Source organism: Chelonia mydas, chromosome 14 (genome assembly GCF_015237465.2).
Source record: "Chelonia mydas isolate rCheMyd1 chromosome 14, rCheMyd1.pri.v2, whole genome shotgun sequence".
In the NCBI taxonomy this organism is placed as follows: Eukaryota; Metazoa; Chordata; order Testudines; family Cheloniidae; genus Chelonia; species Chelonia mydas.
In genome coordinates this window covers 28205279-28222541 of record NC_051254.2, presented here as the reverse complement: position 1 = coordinate 28222541, position 17263 = coordinate 28205279, and the positions used below count along the sequence as shown (strand labels likewise).

At 46.2% G+C, this 17263-nt stretch overlaps 1 protein-coding gene across 1 annotated transcript in view; it reads right to left on the bottom strand.

The window, feature by feature from the left end:
- LOC102930021 (zinc finger protein 7) overlaps positions 1-14563 on the bottom strand; it is a 36021-nt gene extending 21458 nt beyond the window's left edge. The window contains exon 1 of the mRNA XM_043528818.1: positions 14313-14563. The gene's annotated coding sequence lies outside the window, so the exon portion shown is untranslated. The remainder of the gene's footprint in view (positions 1-14312) is intronic.
- Positions 14564-17263: the final 2700 nt, after the last annotated feature.

The following is a 17263-nucleotide window of genomic DNA, read 5'->3' as shown; positions in this document are numbered from 1 at the left end:
ATTGGATACAATTAACTTAGGCTTGAATAGAGACTGGGAGTGGTTGAGTCATTATACTAAGTGAAACTATTTCCCCTTGTTTATTCCTCTCCCCCCCGCCCCCCACACTGTTCCTCAGATGTTCTTGTTAACTCCTGGAAATGTGCTGGAGATGGCCCACCTTGATTATCACTTCAAAAGGTTTTCTCTCCCCCCACCCCACTCTCCTGCTGATAATAGCTCATCTTAAGTGATCACTCTCCTTACAATGTATATTTTTTTCATGGTCCGTGTGTATGTAGAAAATCTCCTCACTGTACTTTCCACTTTATGCATCCGATGAAGTGAGCTGTAGCTCACGAAAACTTATGCTCAGATAAATTGGTTAGTCTCTAAGGTACCACAAGTACTCCTTTTCTTTTTGAAATTAAGTTGTGTTGAATAGAATGAATATTCCTGTCTGTGTCTTTTTGTAACTTAAGGTTTTGCCTAGAGGGATTCTCTATGTTTTGAATCTAATTACCCTGTAAGGTATTTACCATTCTGATTTTACAGAAATGATTCTTTTTTACTTTTTACTTCTTCTATTAAAATCCTTCTTTTCAGAAACTGAATGCTTTTTCATTGTTCTTAAGATCCAAGGGTTTGGGTCTGTGGTCACCTATGCAAATTGGTGAGGATTTTTACCAAACCTTCCCCAGGAAGTGGGGTGCAAGGGTTGGGAGGATTTTGTGGGGGAAAGACTTTTTCCAAACAATGCTTTCCTAATAAAAATAAACCCAGTTAAACGTTTGGTGGTGGCAGTGGAAGTCCAAGGGCAAAGGGTAAAATAGTTTGTACCTTGGGGAAGTTTTAACATAAGCTGGTAAAAGTAAGCTTAGGAGGTTTTCATGCAGGTCCCCACATCTGTACCCTAAAGTTCAGAGTGGGGAAGGAACCTTGACAGGGTGGCAGAGCGGTGGGATCAACTTGAAATCATTTTGAGATCGATTTGAGATTTTTTTTTTGAACCAGAAACACAGATTTTAAAAGGGAATTTTTTTTTCTCCTTTGGGCTGCTAGAAAGCAAGTTCCCAACTGGAAATAGTTGGAGGTTTTTTGCTTTGCTTTGGGGCCAGAGCAGAGACAAAAGGGAATTGCCTTTGTGAGCTGCAGTTTCTCTTCCTAAAGGCAGAGTAATTAACCTCCTGCAGGGAAATTCACAAGTCTTCACAGATCTGAAGTTTTTTTTTTTCTCCTAAGAACAACTAGAGGGGTTTTCTACCTATTTGCCTGGAGACAAAGGTGTTAGGGTTTTGGGGGTTTTTTTTCTGAATTTTTTTTATTGTTGTTGGGGTTTTTTTTATTATTATTATTTTTCTGTAGGCTGACAATCCCTATCAGAGAATAGCACAGCAAAATTTTAAAAGCCAAGGTTTTTTTTTTTTGTTTGTTTGTTTTCTGTGTAACTCTTGGGTGTAAAGTTAGTTAAAAACAGAGCGGTTAGGATGACAGACTCCACGGTTCAACAAAAGCTGGAATTAGCCAGATTTGAGGCTGAGGAAAAACAAAAGGAATATGAAAGACAGACAGAACTCATGCGGATGGAGATGGATGTACATGCAGCCAGGGAAAAAGAAATGGAGGCTGCGCACAGGAGGGAAATGGAGGCAAGGGACAAAGAACTGGAGGAGAAGGAAAAAGAGAGGAAGCATGCACTGGAGATGGAGAAGGTATATTCTGCTGAGCCCTTGCCAACAAGCCCTAGCAATCCTTTTCCAGGTACCACTTCCCATCCCAGAAAGTTCCCCACCTACAAGGCAGGCGATGATACCGAGGCCTTCTTAGAAAACTTCGAAAGGGCCTGCCTTGGGTACAGCATCCCTACGGACCAATACATGGTAGAACTGAGGCCGCACCTCAGTGGACCCTTAGCTGAGGTGGCAGCTGAAATGCCTAAGGCACAAATGAACCAGTATGAACTTTTTAAAACCAAGGTGAGAGTCAGAATGGGGCTAACACCCAAGCATTCCTATCGGCGATTCAGAGCCCTAAGGTGGAAACCAGACGTGTCATTTACCCGACATGCCTACCACGTTGTGAAACATTAGGATGCCTGGATATCAGGAGCAAGTGTTCAATCTCCAGTAGATTTGCCCTTCCTAATGCAAATGGAACAGTTCTTAGAGGGTGTTCCTGAGGAAATAGAAAGGTACATCCTAGATAGGAAACCCAAAACTGTAATCAAGGCGGGGGAGATTGGAGCCAAATGGGTGGAGGTGGCAGAGAAGGAAAAAAAACTGGTCGCAGTTGGAGTGGATACCAGAAGGGACAACCTCAGACCACACCCTATTACCGGGGGCCGCCCCAGGCCCCACCTACCCCTGAAGGAACCCTCCAGCCACCTTGTCGTCCCGCCACCCCGTTCTCCAGCAACCCACCTCGCCCCAGTGACCCGTCAGCTGGACGATGTTTTAAATGTAACGAGCCAGGACACGTAAAGGCCAACTGCCGCAAGAACCCCAACAGATTACAGTTCATTGCACCGGAATCACACCAGAGGTCCTCAGGCCCAGATACCTCCCAGATACCCTTGGAGCGGAGGGAAACTGTGAGAGTGGGTGGGAAGAAGGTCACTGCATGGAGGGACACCGGAGCACAAGTGTCGGCTATCCATGCTTCCTTAGTGGACCCCAATTTAATCAACCCAGAGATCCAAGTGACCATTCAACCCTTCAAGTCCAACTCTTTCAATTTGCCTACAGCCAAGTTGCCTGTCCAGTACCAGGGCTGGTCAGGAACATGAACTTTTGCAGTCTGATGATTATCCCATCCCCATGCTGTTGGGGGACATGCAGGTCCCCACATCTGTACCCTAGAGTACAGAGTGCGGAAGGAACCTTGACACATGTGTGCTAGGGTGGAAGGGTGAGTGGGGACAGGGAGTATGGGTATCTGTACCCCACTCTGGACACTGCTGCAGAGAGGGATGGGCAGGGCTGGAGGACTGGAACTTGGGAGAGCATAATTCCTGCCCAATCCAAAGGTTTTGAGTCACCTGGGATTCTTTGGGGCCTCTGAGATTTCTTGCAAACTTTACTCCCTTGGCTGCAGAGACCCTGTCAGAGTCACACTGCGGCACTGGTGTCTCAGATCGACATGCTACTACAGGAGCTCCAAGAGAATTTAGAATGTTAACATTAATAGCCCCTGCATGTTCACTCTGAAACCTAATGACTACAATTCTCCTGCCAATCCTGTTAAGCAATTCCTTGCTAGTCTCAGGACTCTTAACCTCTTATTGACTCACCATTATTTCAAGACAGTGAGAATTAAATCCTTCAGTCAATAATGAATAGGGTGAAGTTAACTGAAGTAAGCCACTCTTCAAATGTGAGGGTTACACTGATTTTACTAAATCATTTCTTTAACCCATTAAGTCAGTGCAAAAGTTGTGTGTGAAGGAGGACTCTGCTCACGTTTTCAAGGTGGTATTTGCACGCATAACAGAGATACTGTGGCCTATACTCATAAAGGTACTTAAATACCTAATCCCCAGTTTTAGGCACCTTCATTCTAACCCCATGCTCCCAGCACTGAATTATTGCCTCAGGTGCCTAACTCCAAGAGAGGGTTCCCTGCAGCCTGGATTTAGGCCCTATCTCCATGGGGGTGGAGGTTGCACACCACTCCTTTCATTGAATCTCCCACTAGCAATCTTACGCGGCTCCGCACAATCTAAGGCACATGCCTGTCCCCATTCTTTGAGCCTGGGCACCTACCTCAGGCTTTATGGATACCAGGGGTGTTCCTGTGGCTTTTACATGCCTAAACGTTAGGCACTGTGACGTTCGGTGTCAAAACACCTATGTCCCTTCATGAATCTAGACTACTTTTGACAAAGGAAATTGGAACTGACATGCTGGAGCCCAGAATGGTAGCTTCAGAGCAGGGCTCATGTCCTGTCCCAATACGAGTGCAACCCAGAGAAGAAAGTAGCATTATCGGGACTGAACAAGATTACAGCTGAGGCAGGGAAGGCCTGGTCTGCACTTAATATGTAGATTGACATAGTTATGGCATTCAGGGATGTGAAAAATCCACATCCTTGTGCACTGTACCTATGCCAACCTAACCCTGGCACAGATGCAGGTAGGTCCATGGAAGAATGCTTCCATTAACCCAGCTACTGTCACTTGGAGAGGGAGTGTTCCTACAACAATGGAAAAACGCCTTCCCTTGCTGTGCGCTACATCTGTACTATTGGGTTATACCAGTGTAACCACAGTGCTGCAGCTATGCCATTTTAATTGCCACCATGTAGATGTGGCCTAGAATGTCCATGAGCTGGACTAAAGATTTTACCTACCCTGAACAAACAGCCATTGTGACCTGTCAGGTTAAGCTGGTGGGTTTGTCTGTGCACTGGTTTCATTGGTTAAGTAACAAGGACCTTCTGTCCTCAACTCAATGGCATTTCTCTGTTGTCTATGTGTAAGTAACATGACAACTTTTGAAAGCCATATCTGATCAATTCCAAAATTTCAGGGAATGTTCTAGGCATTAATGGACAGAACCCTACTGACTTTTGGGAAAATCAGAAAACTGTAATATCACAGTTGGGTCCCTCAGGATACAGGTGTGTGGCAGTGATGTGAGAGTTAGATTAGGGTTAGTAGCCCCTCCCCCCACTCCATCTAGTCCTCTTTTATCTGGGCTCCTCACCCCCCAACATGGCTTAAATTCTCCAAGAGCCCCAGAGCTTGGGACTTCAGCCAGGGCTGGCTCTAGGTTTTTTGCTGCCTCAAGCAAAAAAATTTTTGGCTGCCCCCACCTTTCTTTTGGCTTTTACACGTTTGCACTTTGCAATGGTGTTTTTTTTTTTTTTTTTCACTGTTTAAAATTTAAAAAAATGAAAACAGAGAATTTGTAGTGAGTGAAATAAAACAACTTCCTACTAGTGTACTCATTTAATTTTAACAAAATCATAATTACAAACAATTTGGGTTCAACTATACACTGTAATGAAAAACCTTAGCGTCTTCTGGTGCTGCCAGTTTCTCATAAATTAAAAGAATTTATATGAATTGAATTTTTCTGGTTTTTATACTTGCGTAGTCTTTTAATAATTCAGTGAAATCTAAATTTTTTGCAATGGTAGTTTCAACTGAAATTAATGCAAGTCCTGACAAACGATTTTGAGACATGGTGGGCCTCAAATAATTTTTTAGTAATTTCAGTTTTGAGAAACTGCGCTCACCAGAAGCCACTGATACTGGCAATGTTAAAAGAATGTGTACTGCTATAGCAGTGTTTGGAGTGAAAAAATCATTTTTTGCTATAAATTCTAATACTTTTAGAGGAGAAGTTTTAGGACTTATTATCTCAGATAAAGCTATTAATTCATCACACAATTCTACTCCATCAATGTTAGCAGCGTTATCAGAACTGAGTGCTAAATGTAGGTCTTGGCAGTGCTTCATGAGGTCTTCTTTGGAAAACTGATTTTTAATATTTCCAATATCGTATAAAAATTCAAAAGTTTCACAATGACCATGCAACTGATAAAATCTTTCTTCAATGGAAGTTATAGCTACATCCAAAATACAATAGAAACATCAGTCTTTACCAGTTAGCGAAGATAACCTTTGGTCGGATTGTTGTTCATCTTTATCAATTGATAAAGATAATCTTTGGTTCGATTGGTTATGCGTGCAAATACCACCTTGAAAATGTGAGCAGAGTCCTGCTTCACACACAGCTTTTGCACTGACTTAATGGGTTAAATACTGATTTTACTAAATCATTTCAACCCTCACATTTGAAGAGTGGCTTATTTCAGTTAACTTCACCCTATTCATTATTGACTGTAGCTACACTGCAATTGGCCAATCTTAAATCAAAATAAGAATGTCCACAAATGAGTTTGCATTGATTTAACTAAATCATTTTAAATTCACACCTTATGTTAACATGTTAGCACAACTTTCTTCAGTAACCAAGTACAGAGTGTCAAAGATCTGCCAGTTAATCTGTAGGTTTTGATAATTTCCACTCACCATATTTGCCAACTATCCAATAAATAGTCCATTCTGTTGACAAAATGTGAATGTCACTAACAACTGTACCATAAACTTATGATTGTGTTCTCCTTTTCGCCGGTACAGAACCCCACCCACCCCAGAGGTAAGCTTCAAATGAGTATAAACTGGTCACACGTGTTTAGACTGGAACTGAGAAGAAGATTTCTAACCATCAGAGGAATGAGGTTCTGGAACAGCCTCCCATCATGAGGAGCGGTAGCCAAACAACTTCACTAATTTTAAGATCGAGCTTGGTACATTTATGAATTGGAGTATATGCTGGGGTTGCCTGTAGTAGTATGGAACTGGACTCAGTGACACGGAGTCCCTTCCAGTCCTATGTTCTATTTTATCTATTTTTTTATATAGGTACTGTGCTCCCCCACCATAGCATCTGAGTGCTAATGGTCCCTATGTGCTAACTACTTATGTTAAACAATGTTCCAACTTGCATTTAGCTGTGATGTTCACAGTACCTTTCCCAGCCCTGAAGAAGAGCTCTCTGTGGCTTGAAAGCTTGTCTCTCTCACTAACAGAATTTGGTCCAGTAAAAGATATTACCTCCCACACGTTATCTCTCTAATAACCTTGGACTGACACAGCTACAACTATGCTGCTGTCCAGTAGTGTGTTAAGCATGTTCCTATGCAATAACACAAAGATCCCGCCAGTGCATCACAAACTCCTGAAGTCTATGGCACACCAGTGCTGCCGGAGCTGTCCAGTGGGAGTGTCGTACTGTGGGATAATGTCTTGCAGTTGCGGGGATGTAAGTGGCACTTCCATGAGAGGTGGTTGTAAGGGGGCCGATAGTAGCCTGTATTGTACAATTGTGTTTAAATGTAAGCTCTACCTAATTTTAATAATTGCTGCCCATTTCCTTTTTTTAGTGTTTGGATCCTGAGGTGTGTCCTGCTTTCACACCTTTAATGGGAGGGGAGGTCAGTCTAGTTCTTTCCTTTGCTGGTTGTTTCATGGTTAATAAGCCTCCTCTTCGGGAAGGGATTTTTGAACTAGTGGAATCATAGAAGTGTAGGACTGGAAAGGACCTCGAGAGGTCATCTAGTCCAGTCCCCTGCACTCAGAGCAAGACTAAGTATTATCTAGACAATCCCAGACAGGTGTTTGTCTAACCTGCTCTTAAAAATCTCCAGTGATGGAGATTCCACAATTTCCCTAGGCAATTTATTCCAGTGTTTAGCCACTGTCAGTTAGGAAGTTTTTCCTAAGGTCCAACCTAAACCCTTGCTGCAATTGAAGCCCACTGCTTCTTGTCCTATCCTCAGAGGTTAAGGAGAACAATTTTTCTCCCTCCTTCTTGTAACAACCTTTTATGTACTTGAAAACTGTTATCATGTCCCCTCTCAGTCTTCTCTTTTCCAGACTAAACAAGCGCAGTTTCTTCAATCTTTGCTCACAGGTCATGTTTTCTAGACCTTTAATCATTTTTGTTGCTCCTTTCTGGACTTTCTCCAATTTGTCCACATCTTTTCTGAAATGTGGCGCTCACAGCTGGACACAATACTCCAGCTGAGGCCTAATCAGCATGGAGGAGAGCAGAATTACTTCTTGTGTCTTGCTTACAATACTCCTGCTAATACATCCCAGAATGATGTTTGCTTTTTTTTGCAATAGTGTTACACTGTTGACTCATATTCGACTCATCTTTAGCTTGTGAAAAATGATTCTACACCCAACAGAAAATTTTGGCCAAAACCAGCAATATTTTGAATGGGAAATGTCACCACAGTACCTCATGTGAGTTATAGCGTGGATATCTCACGCCTGAATTGTTCTTTATAGGCCAGGTTCACCTATAAGTCCCATGATGCACCATACTTTTCCCTCTTGGGGTACATCTAAACAGCAGCTGGGAGGGTGCATCCCAGAGCGGGTAGACAGACACATGCTAGCTCTGCTTAAGCTAGTGCACTAAAATGGCAGCATAGCCAGGGGTAGTCTGGGTCACTTTGTATTCAGGTGGCTGGCTCGAGCTGCCGCCCTGGGTCATTCTGCAATTTTCACCGTACTAACATGAGCAGAGCTAGCACGTGCTGTCTGCCCAAGTTGGGAAGCATGCTCCCAGCTGCAGTGCAGACATACTCTTAGAGAAGGGAGGTGGTGCATCATGGTAGATGTAATCCAGCTGAGAGCCTGGCCCATAGGGGAGAATCGGGACAGGAGGAAGACAACCGAACTATAACTCCCATGAGGCAATGTAGCAACATTTCCAAAGCAAAATATTTCAGGTTCGGGGCATTCAGTTTTTTTTCCAAATCCCCCCCCACACCCCCAATTCCCCCCCCCCCCCCCCCCCAAAAAAAAAACAACCCCAGACACTTGACACTTTTCACAAAAACGGGTCAAATCAACCCCCACAATTTTCCATCAAAAATAGTTTTCATGGGAAAGTTTCAACCCATTCTACAGATGTATAGTGCCTCTCTCCTGCGTGGGATCTAAGCACTGCTGCTTTGCACGGGCATCACTGTAATATGCAATAAAGTCTGGGCTGTCATCACAATGGGGACAGTCACAGGGCAGCCCTCCTTCCTGTGTTTCCGCTGATGTGACACGAGTCCTGAGCTGTGACGGAAGTTTTTCCCGCACTCGGGACATCCATAGGGCTTCTCTCCGGTGTGGAGTCTCTGGTGGGAAGTCAGTTGTGAGCTCACGGTGAAGCTTTTCCCGCAGTCGGGGCATTTATAGGGTTTTTCTCCTGTATGGATCCTCTGGTGCCTGATCAGCTGTGAGCTGCAGCTGAAGGTTTTAGCACAGTCCAGGCACTTGTAGGGCTTTTGCTGCATGTGGGATCTCTGATGGACAATGAGGTTTGAGCTCCGATTGAAGCTTTTCTCGCAGTCAGGGCATTTATAGGATTTCTCCCCTGTGTGGGTTCTCTGGTGTCTAATGAGCCTGGAGCTGTTCTTGAAACATTTATTGCACTCGAGGCATTTATAGGATCTCTCCCGTGAGTGGGTTTTCTGATGCCTGGTGAGGTGCGAGCTCTCATTGAAACATTTTCCACACTTGCTGCATTCATAAGGTCTTTCTCCTGTGTGGGTTCTCTGGTGTCTAATAAGGTCAGAGCTGTTCCTGAAACATTTCCCGCACTCAAGGCATTTATAGGGCTTCTCTGCTGTGTGCACTCTCTTGTGAATAACAAGGGTTGAGCTCTGGCCGAAACTCTTTTCACACTCATCACACTTATAGGGTCTCTCTCCTGTGTGGATTTTCTGATGTCTCAGGAGGTAGGAGCTCACGCTGTAGCTTTTCCCACACTCGGGACACTTGTAAGGAAGGTCTCCTGTGTGGGTTCTCTGATGTGCAGAAAGATTGGAGCTGTGATTAAAGCCTTTCCCGCAGTCAGGGCATTTGTAGGGTCTCTCTCCCGTGTGCAGTCTCTGATGGGTAGCAAGGTTCGAACTCCTGCTGAAGCTTCTCCCACATTCGTCACACTGATAGGGCCTCTCTCCCGTATGTATTCTGTGGTGGTCAATAAGGGCTGATCTCCACCGGAAGTTCTTCCCACACTCACTACACGTGTTCGGTGTCTCTCCAGTGGGGATTTCTTGGTGGATTGTTTCTTTGAGCTCTCTCTCCACAGGCTGTTTTCCTTTCTGCCTAAGGGATCTGCGCAGATTCCACCTGTCAGTCCCCTGCTCCAGGCTTTGGGAAACGTTCCCTTCAGGATGTCGCAATAACATCCTGGGCAATTCCACTCGCTTGACACCTTCCTGCTGCAGATTCTCTTCCTCATTCTTTCTCAGTGTCCCATCCCCTGCTGGGACAGAGAGAGAATCCAGACAGGAGCCACTCCCTGTACTGGCAGGAATGGGAATCTCTGAAAGAGAACAAGAAAGGGGGGAACAAACCAAAGAGGAGCTGATTCAGAAGCTGAATACCTGAGAGGAGAAAGGAGGGGACCAATTCTCTTCTACATCCCATCTGAACACTCAGAGAGAGGGAGAGACTGCCAGCTATTAGTTAGGGTGGGTGGGAAGCTATGATGAGTGACGTCTGCCATGAGACTATGACCCCTGATGGGGATAATCCTGACCTGGGTGAGAAGAGGCAGAACTGGTGGAGCTCATGGACCTTTTGTGGGAATCTCAGATTTTTGCTTCCCTCATTGATGGTTTCTGAGTTGGTTTAACTACCCCTGGGAGCTCCCTTTCCTCAGAGCCCTGGACAGCCAGGACCCACAGCTCTTCCTTTTGCTCTGGCCAGGAGATGATGCTGGGTTTGGGAATGGGAAATCCTGCTCAGGGGACAGAAAGCAAGTGGGATCAAACCCACCCTCTGTTTCCTGAGTGGTTGTTAGGGAGGCTATGCCAGGATTTTAACCCCTTTCTTTACTGGAGGGACATTTAATACAAACAACAAGGGAAATAGTCCCAGATCCTCCTGGGAAAGGCAGTATGTGTGGCCCAGATGCTGAGTCAATGAAGTGAGTTTAGGTATCCACACCGACAGGGAATTTGGAGCCAGATTTTTAAAGGTCTTCAGGTGCTTAAAGATGCAGACAGGCTCCTTGGGGGATTTTCAATAGCACCGAGGCACCTATCTCCATTGTGCTTTGGAAAATCCCACGAGGCAGCTATCTGCATAGTTAGATGTCTAAATACCCTTGAAAACCTGGCCCTTGGGGACTTAGGCAGCGCTGACTCATGAGACACGAGTCCATCCCTAAATTGGCAGAGGGGTCACAGGCCCCACAGGATGGAACCTTCCCTGGGAAGGAGCGGCTGGGAACATGGAGTTTCTCCCACTTGGGAGCCTTACTTATGGGAAAAGCAGCACCATCATTATGTCCCTGAATCTCTGGCCCCGAGGGAGAGGTGCAGAGGGGATGGTCTCTCACATATGGGATATGGGACGATAGAGGTGGCTCCCTCTGAAATCTAAGAGCCCAGGGAACACCCGTGAACACAACCCAACCCAGATGCTTCTGGACCCCAGCTTGCAGTACCCAAAGAGACAGGAATCCTTACCCAGCAAGGTCACAGTCTCAGAATTCTCCTGCATGACGTCCCTGTACAGAGCTCTCTGACTGGGGTCCAGCAGAGCCCACTGCCCCAGGAAAATACACAGGCACCTCCTTGAAGGTCACTGGCTTCTGAAACAGCAAAGGTCCCTCACTCAGCACGTGCGGCCCCAGCACAATCTCACAAGTTCAGTCACTGGCTCCCCTTCCTCATCCTCCCTTGCCATCTGCCCTATCACCATGGCTGTTTCCAGCATCACATTGCCAACAGTTAAATAGATGTTCAAATCTCACCCTCTTTATGGCTCTTGGCAGAGTATGCAGAAACCTCATATTAATTTTCACTGTGTTTCTGGCTATTTAGTTTACCTCAGTTTCAGTTTGCCCACCATGCCAGGCCTGCTAGATGGTACATCAGGGAGCTGGGTATGGCTCATTTTTACACTTCTTATATTCAGGGTCTATGCAAAGTCCTACTTGGCTATTGGTGTAAGTAAGAGCAGCCTTAATGCTTCTCTAACTTACACTTTGCTTTCCGCAGCCCCCATGGGCCTCCAGAGACAGAAAAGCTGTTGTGCAGTACGTACTGACCATGCTCCCAACACATGCACACCCAAAAACAGCTATCCCCTAATTCTGGGAACTGCGCTTACACCCCCTTTCTGTAGATCTACACTGCAATTAGACGTCCGTGGCTGGACTGTGCTAGCCAAATTGGGCTCATGGAGCTCAGGCTGTGGGGTTGTTTCACTGCTGTGTAGATGTCTGGTCTTGGGCTGTAGCCCAGGCTCTAGGACACTGTGATGTAGGAGGGTTTAAAAACATGGCCTTCAGTGAATATTTGGCAACCAAATTCTACAGACTGTGAATAATTTGAACAACTGTATTGTCAAGCTTGAACTGAACAAAAGTATTGTCAATGTTAGGCCTCAAACTTCCGGAAGCTCTAGAAAGCAAGCTTTGCAAAAGGAAGTTAAGACTTGTGGTCAGGATGCGCTGTAACCAGGCAACTTTTTGCTGACTCCTATGAACTAAGCCAGCGGTCCCCAACTTTTCTGTGGGAATAGCACATTCCTATTCCCAAAAGATTGTGGTGGGTGCCAAACACCCTGCCGCCGAAAACTGGCAACGGAAATAAGCGTCGCCACTGAAATGTGGCCAAGAAACGTGGACAACACTTCTTGGCGGCATTTCGGCGGGCGGTTCTCCAGCGGCCGCACTCGGCAGCGGCATTTCAGCAGTGTGGTGTCCTGCAGGCGCACACAACTACCCTGGCAGGCGCCATTGCGCCCGCGGGCATCGCGTGGGGGACCCCTGAACTAAGCAAACCCACATTAACCACACTTAAAACTCAATTGGCTACATAGGCCTAAATTATATGAAAATTGGCTATAAGGAGATAGGTATGCATCAATTATATAACTGGGGCAACCACACTGACCACATTAACGATGTGGTCCACCCTGATTGGTTGGTCTGTTTTGAAACACGGCCAACAGATCAGATAAAACTACGAAGGCACGGGACTGTGTGTGTGTGTTTGGTCATAAGGGAAACCTGACCCACACCCCTGAACCAAAGGGACGTGCACTTATCGACTGTCTGTACCTGGCCAGTGCAGAAAACGGCTGACTGAAGGGTAACGTATTTTTCAGACAAATGCAGGGTAAGATTATGGAGTAAAGTAGTTCAGTTGCTTGAGCTAAATTGATCTCAGTTGTATCAATACTGTAGTGTAAAACCAGTGGTAAATAACTGGTGGATAATAGCTTTATATATGCTTGTCTTCAGGGCTTTCAGTATAACCTGCCAGGACCAGTGTATGTAGGGTTGCTGTTCATTAGCTCCTTAATGGTTCATAACATGTACCTGTGCTTGTCTTCAGTATAATCTGCCATTTATATTAATTCTTATCCAAAGCTGGTCTTTACTTTTTCTTTTCTTATTTTGTCTGTGTTGCTTTTATAGTAAAAAATCATTAAAAACCTTTTTTGAGGAATAACTAGTAATTTTAATTTTTCTTATACAGGCACTACTCAACCTCATTACATTGGTGTTGGGTGGTGGGAAGTAGCGATCACCCAGGGCCCAATTACGGTCCTGACGTGTACCCCCTTCTTCCTTTATCTCCGCACGGACAAGTGTAGAAAAAGCACTAGAGTGCTGGATAGAACGATAAAATAACAGTTGACAAAGGCAGTCACCACTGGTGGATCAAAGAAATGAAAGACGTTTTGACACCAACCCAGGAAATCAGAATGCCTTCAAGACATATGATCTCAAAGAATAAACTTGTGTATTAAAAAAAAAGAAAATCTCCCTGCAGGAAATTTTAAAATTAAAATGTTGCAAGGCAAATGGGAAGTGTTATACTAGAAACACCGTGAGATGGGACTGCTGAAGCCACTAGCGAATTAATATTTTCAGTGATTATTTGCTATTAAAAATATGTACAGTGATGCACGACATCCACATGCAGAATGTTAAGGCAGGTACGTTATGAAGTGCTCAGAGTGAGCAAAAGAATAGTTTAAAAATAAAATGACAAAGGAATGCAACTAGGTTCCATGGAACACAAGAAAAAGGCAGAGCAATTCAGGCAATGAGAATAGCAGCTAGGGCATTTTGTGAACTGCCATGAGGTTTTATGCAGTCACAGAAACTGATAAGGGACTCTTTCAAACCTTAAAAACATGTCTGACGTGGGGGGGGGGGGCTGTATGTAAAATATGTCACTGAACCAAGTCTCCTTTGGCAGCTCAGTACAACATGTTATTTAGGGAAGATCTGCCTGGCTTATGCATTGGGCTGCCCTGTGCCTTTAAGAACTCAACCATAGAAAGTGGGTGCTGAGCTGCGGAAGGGAGGGCCGAGAGCAGCCCCTATTAATAGAGCACACTCGATTTTTGCAAAGACTGCAGATGGCTCCCCGACGTCTGGGGTCACTTCTATCCCCTCTGCCGCTCCCTATCGCGGGGTTTCCCCTCTGCCACTGGCTGGCAGTGCCTGTACCCTGTTCTTAACCCCGCTGCCTACCCCCTGCCCTGATGTTGCCCCATGGCCCCTCTCCTGGCCCTGCCTCCAGCTGTGTGACACCCCCCGCCCACCGTGCAGTCAGTCTGGCCCCTGCACGGACTTGGCCCCTCCGATTTGCCCCCTCGAGCCGGGGCACCAGCAGGTGGGACTGAGCAGCCTGGCTTTGCAGGAGGCTGCTCAGGAGCAACAAAGCAGCAGATGGTGCCATTGCCCCGGCCCCGGCCCTTTCCCCGGGTCTCTCCCCTCACCTGCAGGCTCCGGCTCAGGGGCTGGTGTCGGCAGAGCCCGGGGCTGCCCAGGGGCTGCTTCCAGCCCCCGGAGAAAGTCCCCCCGGCTGGGCCCCGAGGGGCGCTAGGGAAGGGCTCTCCCGCACACACCCCGCTGGGGAGCAGCAGCGGCTCAGGCCCGGGCTCCCAGCTCACAATGGAGGCGGCGGCAGCGTCTGACCCAGGAAGCTCAGCCCCGGATCCGCTCAAAGACCGAGAGAGCAGCCGCCTCCCTCCCGCATGGGCAGAGTAGCACTGCGCGGCGGCGGCAGGGGGCATTAACTCTTCAGCGGCCAGGAGGCAGCGAGGGCTCGCAGTGTCAGGGACTCCGAGCTCAGCGGAGACAGGCTGTGATCGCCTCGGGCACATCCCTGGGGGGAGTGGGGTAAAGGGAGGTTCTGGGGAAGGATCCTTTGACCCCCACGCCGGGCACTGCTGCAATGGGGGGTGTGCAGAGCTGGAAGCGCTCAGTCTCTCTGACCAGCATACGGGGGTAGTGGTGGTGTGAGAGCTTCCTGGGTCAGACGCTGTTGCTGCCCAGCGGGGTATGTGCGGGGAGAGCCCTTCCCCAGCGCCCCTCTGGGTCCAGCGGGGGGACTTTCTCCGGGGGCTGGAACCAGCCCCTGAGCCGGAGCCTGAAGGTGAGGGGAGAGACCCGGGGGGAAAGGGCTGGGGCCGGGCAGGAAAGTGACTCTGCACCAACGGCCCCTCCTCGCCCCAGCTCTGCTCCCGGGGGGGGGGGGGTCTGCGAGTCCCGGAGCTGCTGCCCTCCCTGACCCCCCCGGCTCTGCTCCCCTCAGCGCCTGCAGGAGCCGAGCCAGCTCCGGGAGTGCCAACTGGGAAGAGCGAACTAAGAGCTGCACCAAATGTTCCAAATGAAAAAAATAATCAGTGTATATGCAGGGTTAGGGGTGTCAGGAGTGGGGTTCACACAGGGGATGGTGTCGGGGTGCGCAGCTCTGGGAGAGCAGGCAGTGATGGTATTAATCATAGTAAAAACATCTGTAGCCCATCTTCCAACATGTTGTGGGGAAGTGCTAATATAAACCTGATTGGTTAGAATCATTATAGACACACATTATAGCTACTACTGTGACATAGCAATGGAATGTAGATTCTGAGACTAATGCAAAGGAGTAACATAGTATTCATTAAAAAAATTCCTTATTGGTTTTGGAAGAACAAACAAAAAGTAAACTTGTCAGAATGATGAACACTACTGAAATGTATCCTTCCAAAAATTTACCACAGAGAAAAGGCCATGACATAGGGTTGTACCTTTGATGTACAAAATCCAGAACATGTGGGATGATTGCAGATCAATGAGACAGCTGGCAGTGTTTTGATAATGCTTATGGATTTCCTAGACAGCTACACTGGCACTGTGTACTAAGTAAGCACCTTGACAGATGTCCCAGACAGCTACCTCAAAAAAAGAGATGAGCCTGGGAAAACTTGGAGAGGTGTCTCGGAAAGTAAGTTGTCCAATTAGAACAATAAGCATTTCAGGAGAAAAATTAACACTGATGTAGCTTACAGGTAATAAAGCATGGCAGGATGGTAGAATTAGTTGCAGCATTGTTGTGGTTTTTATTAGAAAGAGGTGAAAACTATATATTTGAAGTTGTCATTTTCGCCATAAGGTTTTTGTGGGAGAACCAACAGCCAATAAATGGGTGCAGTATCAACCTTCAGACTATGCCGTCTGTGCAGAAAAAAAGTTAAACAAGTCATTAACTTTACATACACAGTGCAAATATTCTCATTGATACCAATGTGGTGGGTGTTAGACACTGGTGATTTTATCGTGAGTATGGCAGTATTTGGTGGTTTAATTCTCAAAACAGAAGCTTCTGGGATTATTGGATAGGAAAGGTTCAATTTATTAAGTGTACATAGTCGCCATTTTGGGTTGGTAAAAGGACAACCTGTCCTCCATCTTGGCACCCCTTCTCCTTCAGCTTTTTGGCACCAAAACAAGGAAAAAGGCAGGAAAGATAGTGTCTCATGGGCCTGGCAGTAAAATCTGCATAGCAACAGAGAAAGCATATAAGGGAGTGTCACCCTCTGAGGGGCACTCTGTGTCTCTGGATGCTGTGAAAGCAAGTCATCATGCCAGTGAGGCTTAGAAGCCCTCCCACAGAATACCAGCCTTGCTATTAGCTAGAGCTCTGAGGGATTAGGACTTGAGGTAAACCAGTAACATCTACTAAAGTTCCCTTAACTTACCTCCACTCACCTGTTCCATCATCACTTGAGATAGTGTTTGAATTCAGCACGCAGGATGATGAGATCAAGAACAGAAGACAACATACTGAAGATCTATTTACCTGTCACTGAAGTTCCTGAGATCTGGTTCTTGTTGTGTTCCTGTTCCTGCCACCTGTCCCTGAGACCCTGGCTCCCGTCTGTGTTCCTGTTCCTGTTCTCCTGTCCACTGTCTGCAAGACATGGTATAGTCCTTCTTGTTTAGTCCTATGTACCCCATTGTGTGTAGGGTTTGGGGCTCTGGGGTTCATCCCCATTTCCATCATCTGTGTTAACAACCGAGCTCTTATTCTTTGTGTTATCTTAGTTGCAGGAAGTCCTAGTTTGTTGTGTATCTCAATAAACACCATTTTGTTGTTTGCAACCTTAATCTGCCTTTGTCTTAACTACACAATTAGCGATGATAGATGTGGAAGGGGTAAAACACTGCAGATAGTGCATCTTCTGTAAAGTAAAACCTAGTTCCAACTGTCTCAGGCTAACAGGATCAAGAGTTTGCTTGAGAATTAAAGCTTTCATTAAGAATAATAATCATAAAAATGATTCTAACCTTCATGATTGTTGAGAAAAAATCTAGTGCACATTAAAGGGACAGAAAAAAGGCAAACAAAAAGCCCCAAGTGTGTGTGTGTGCATTAGATGTTTAGTAAAAATTTACAGTAGAA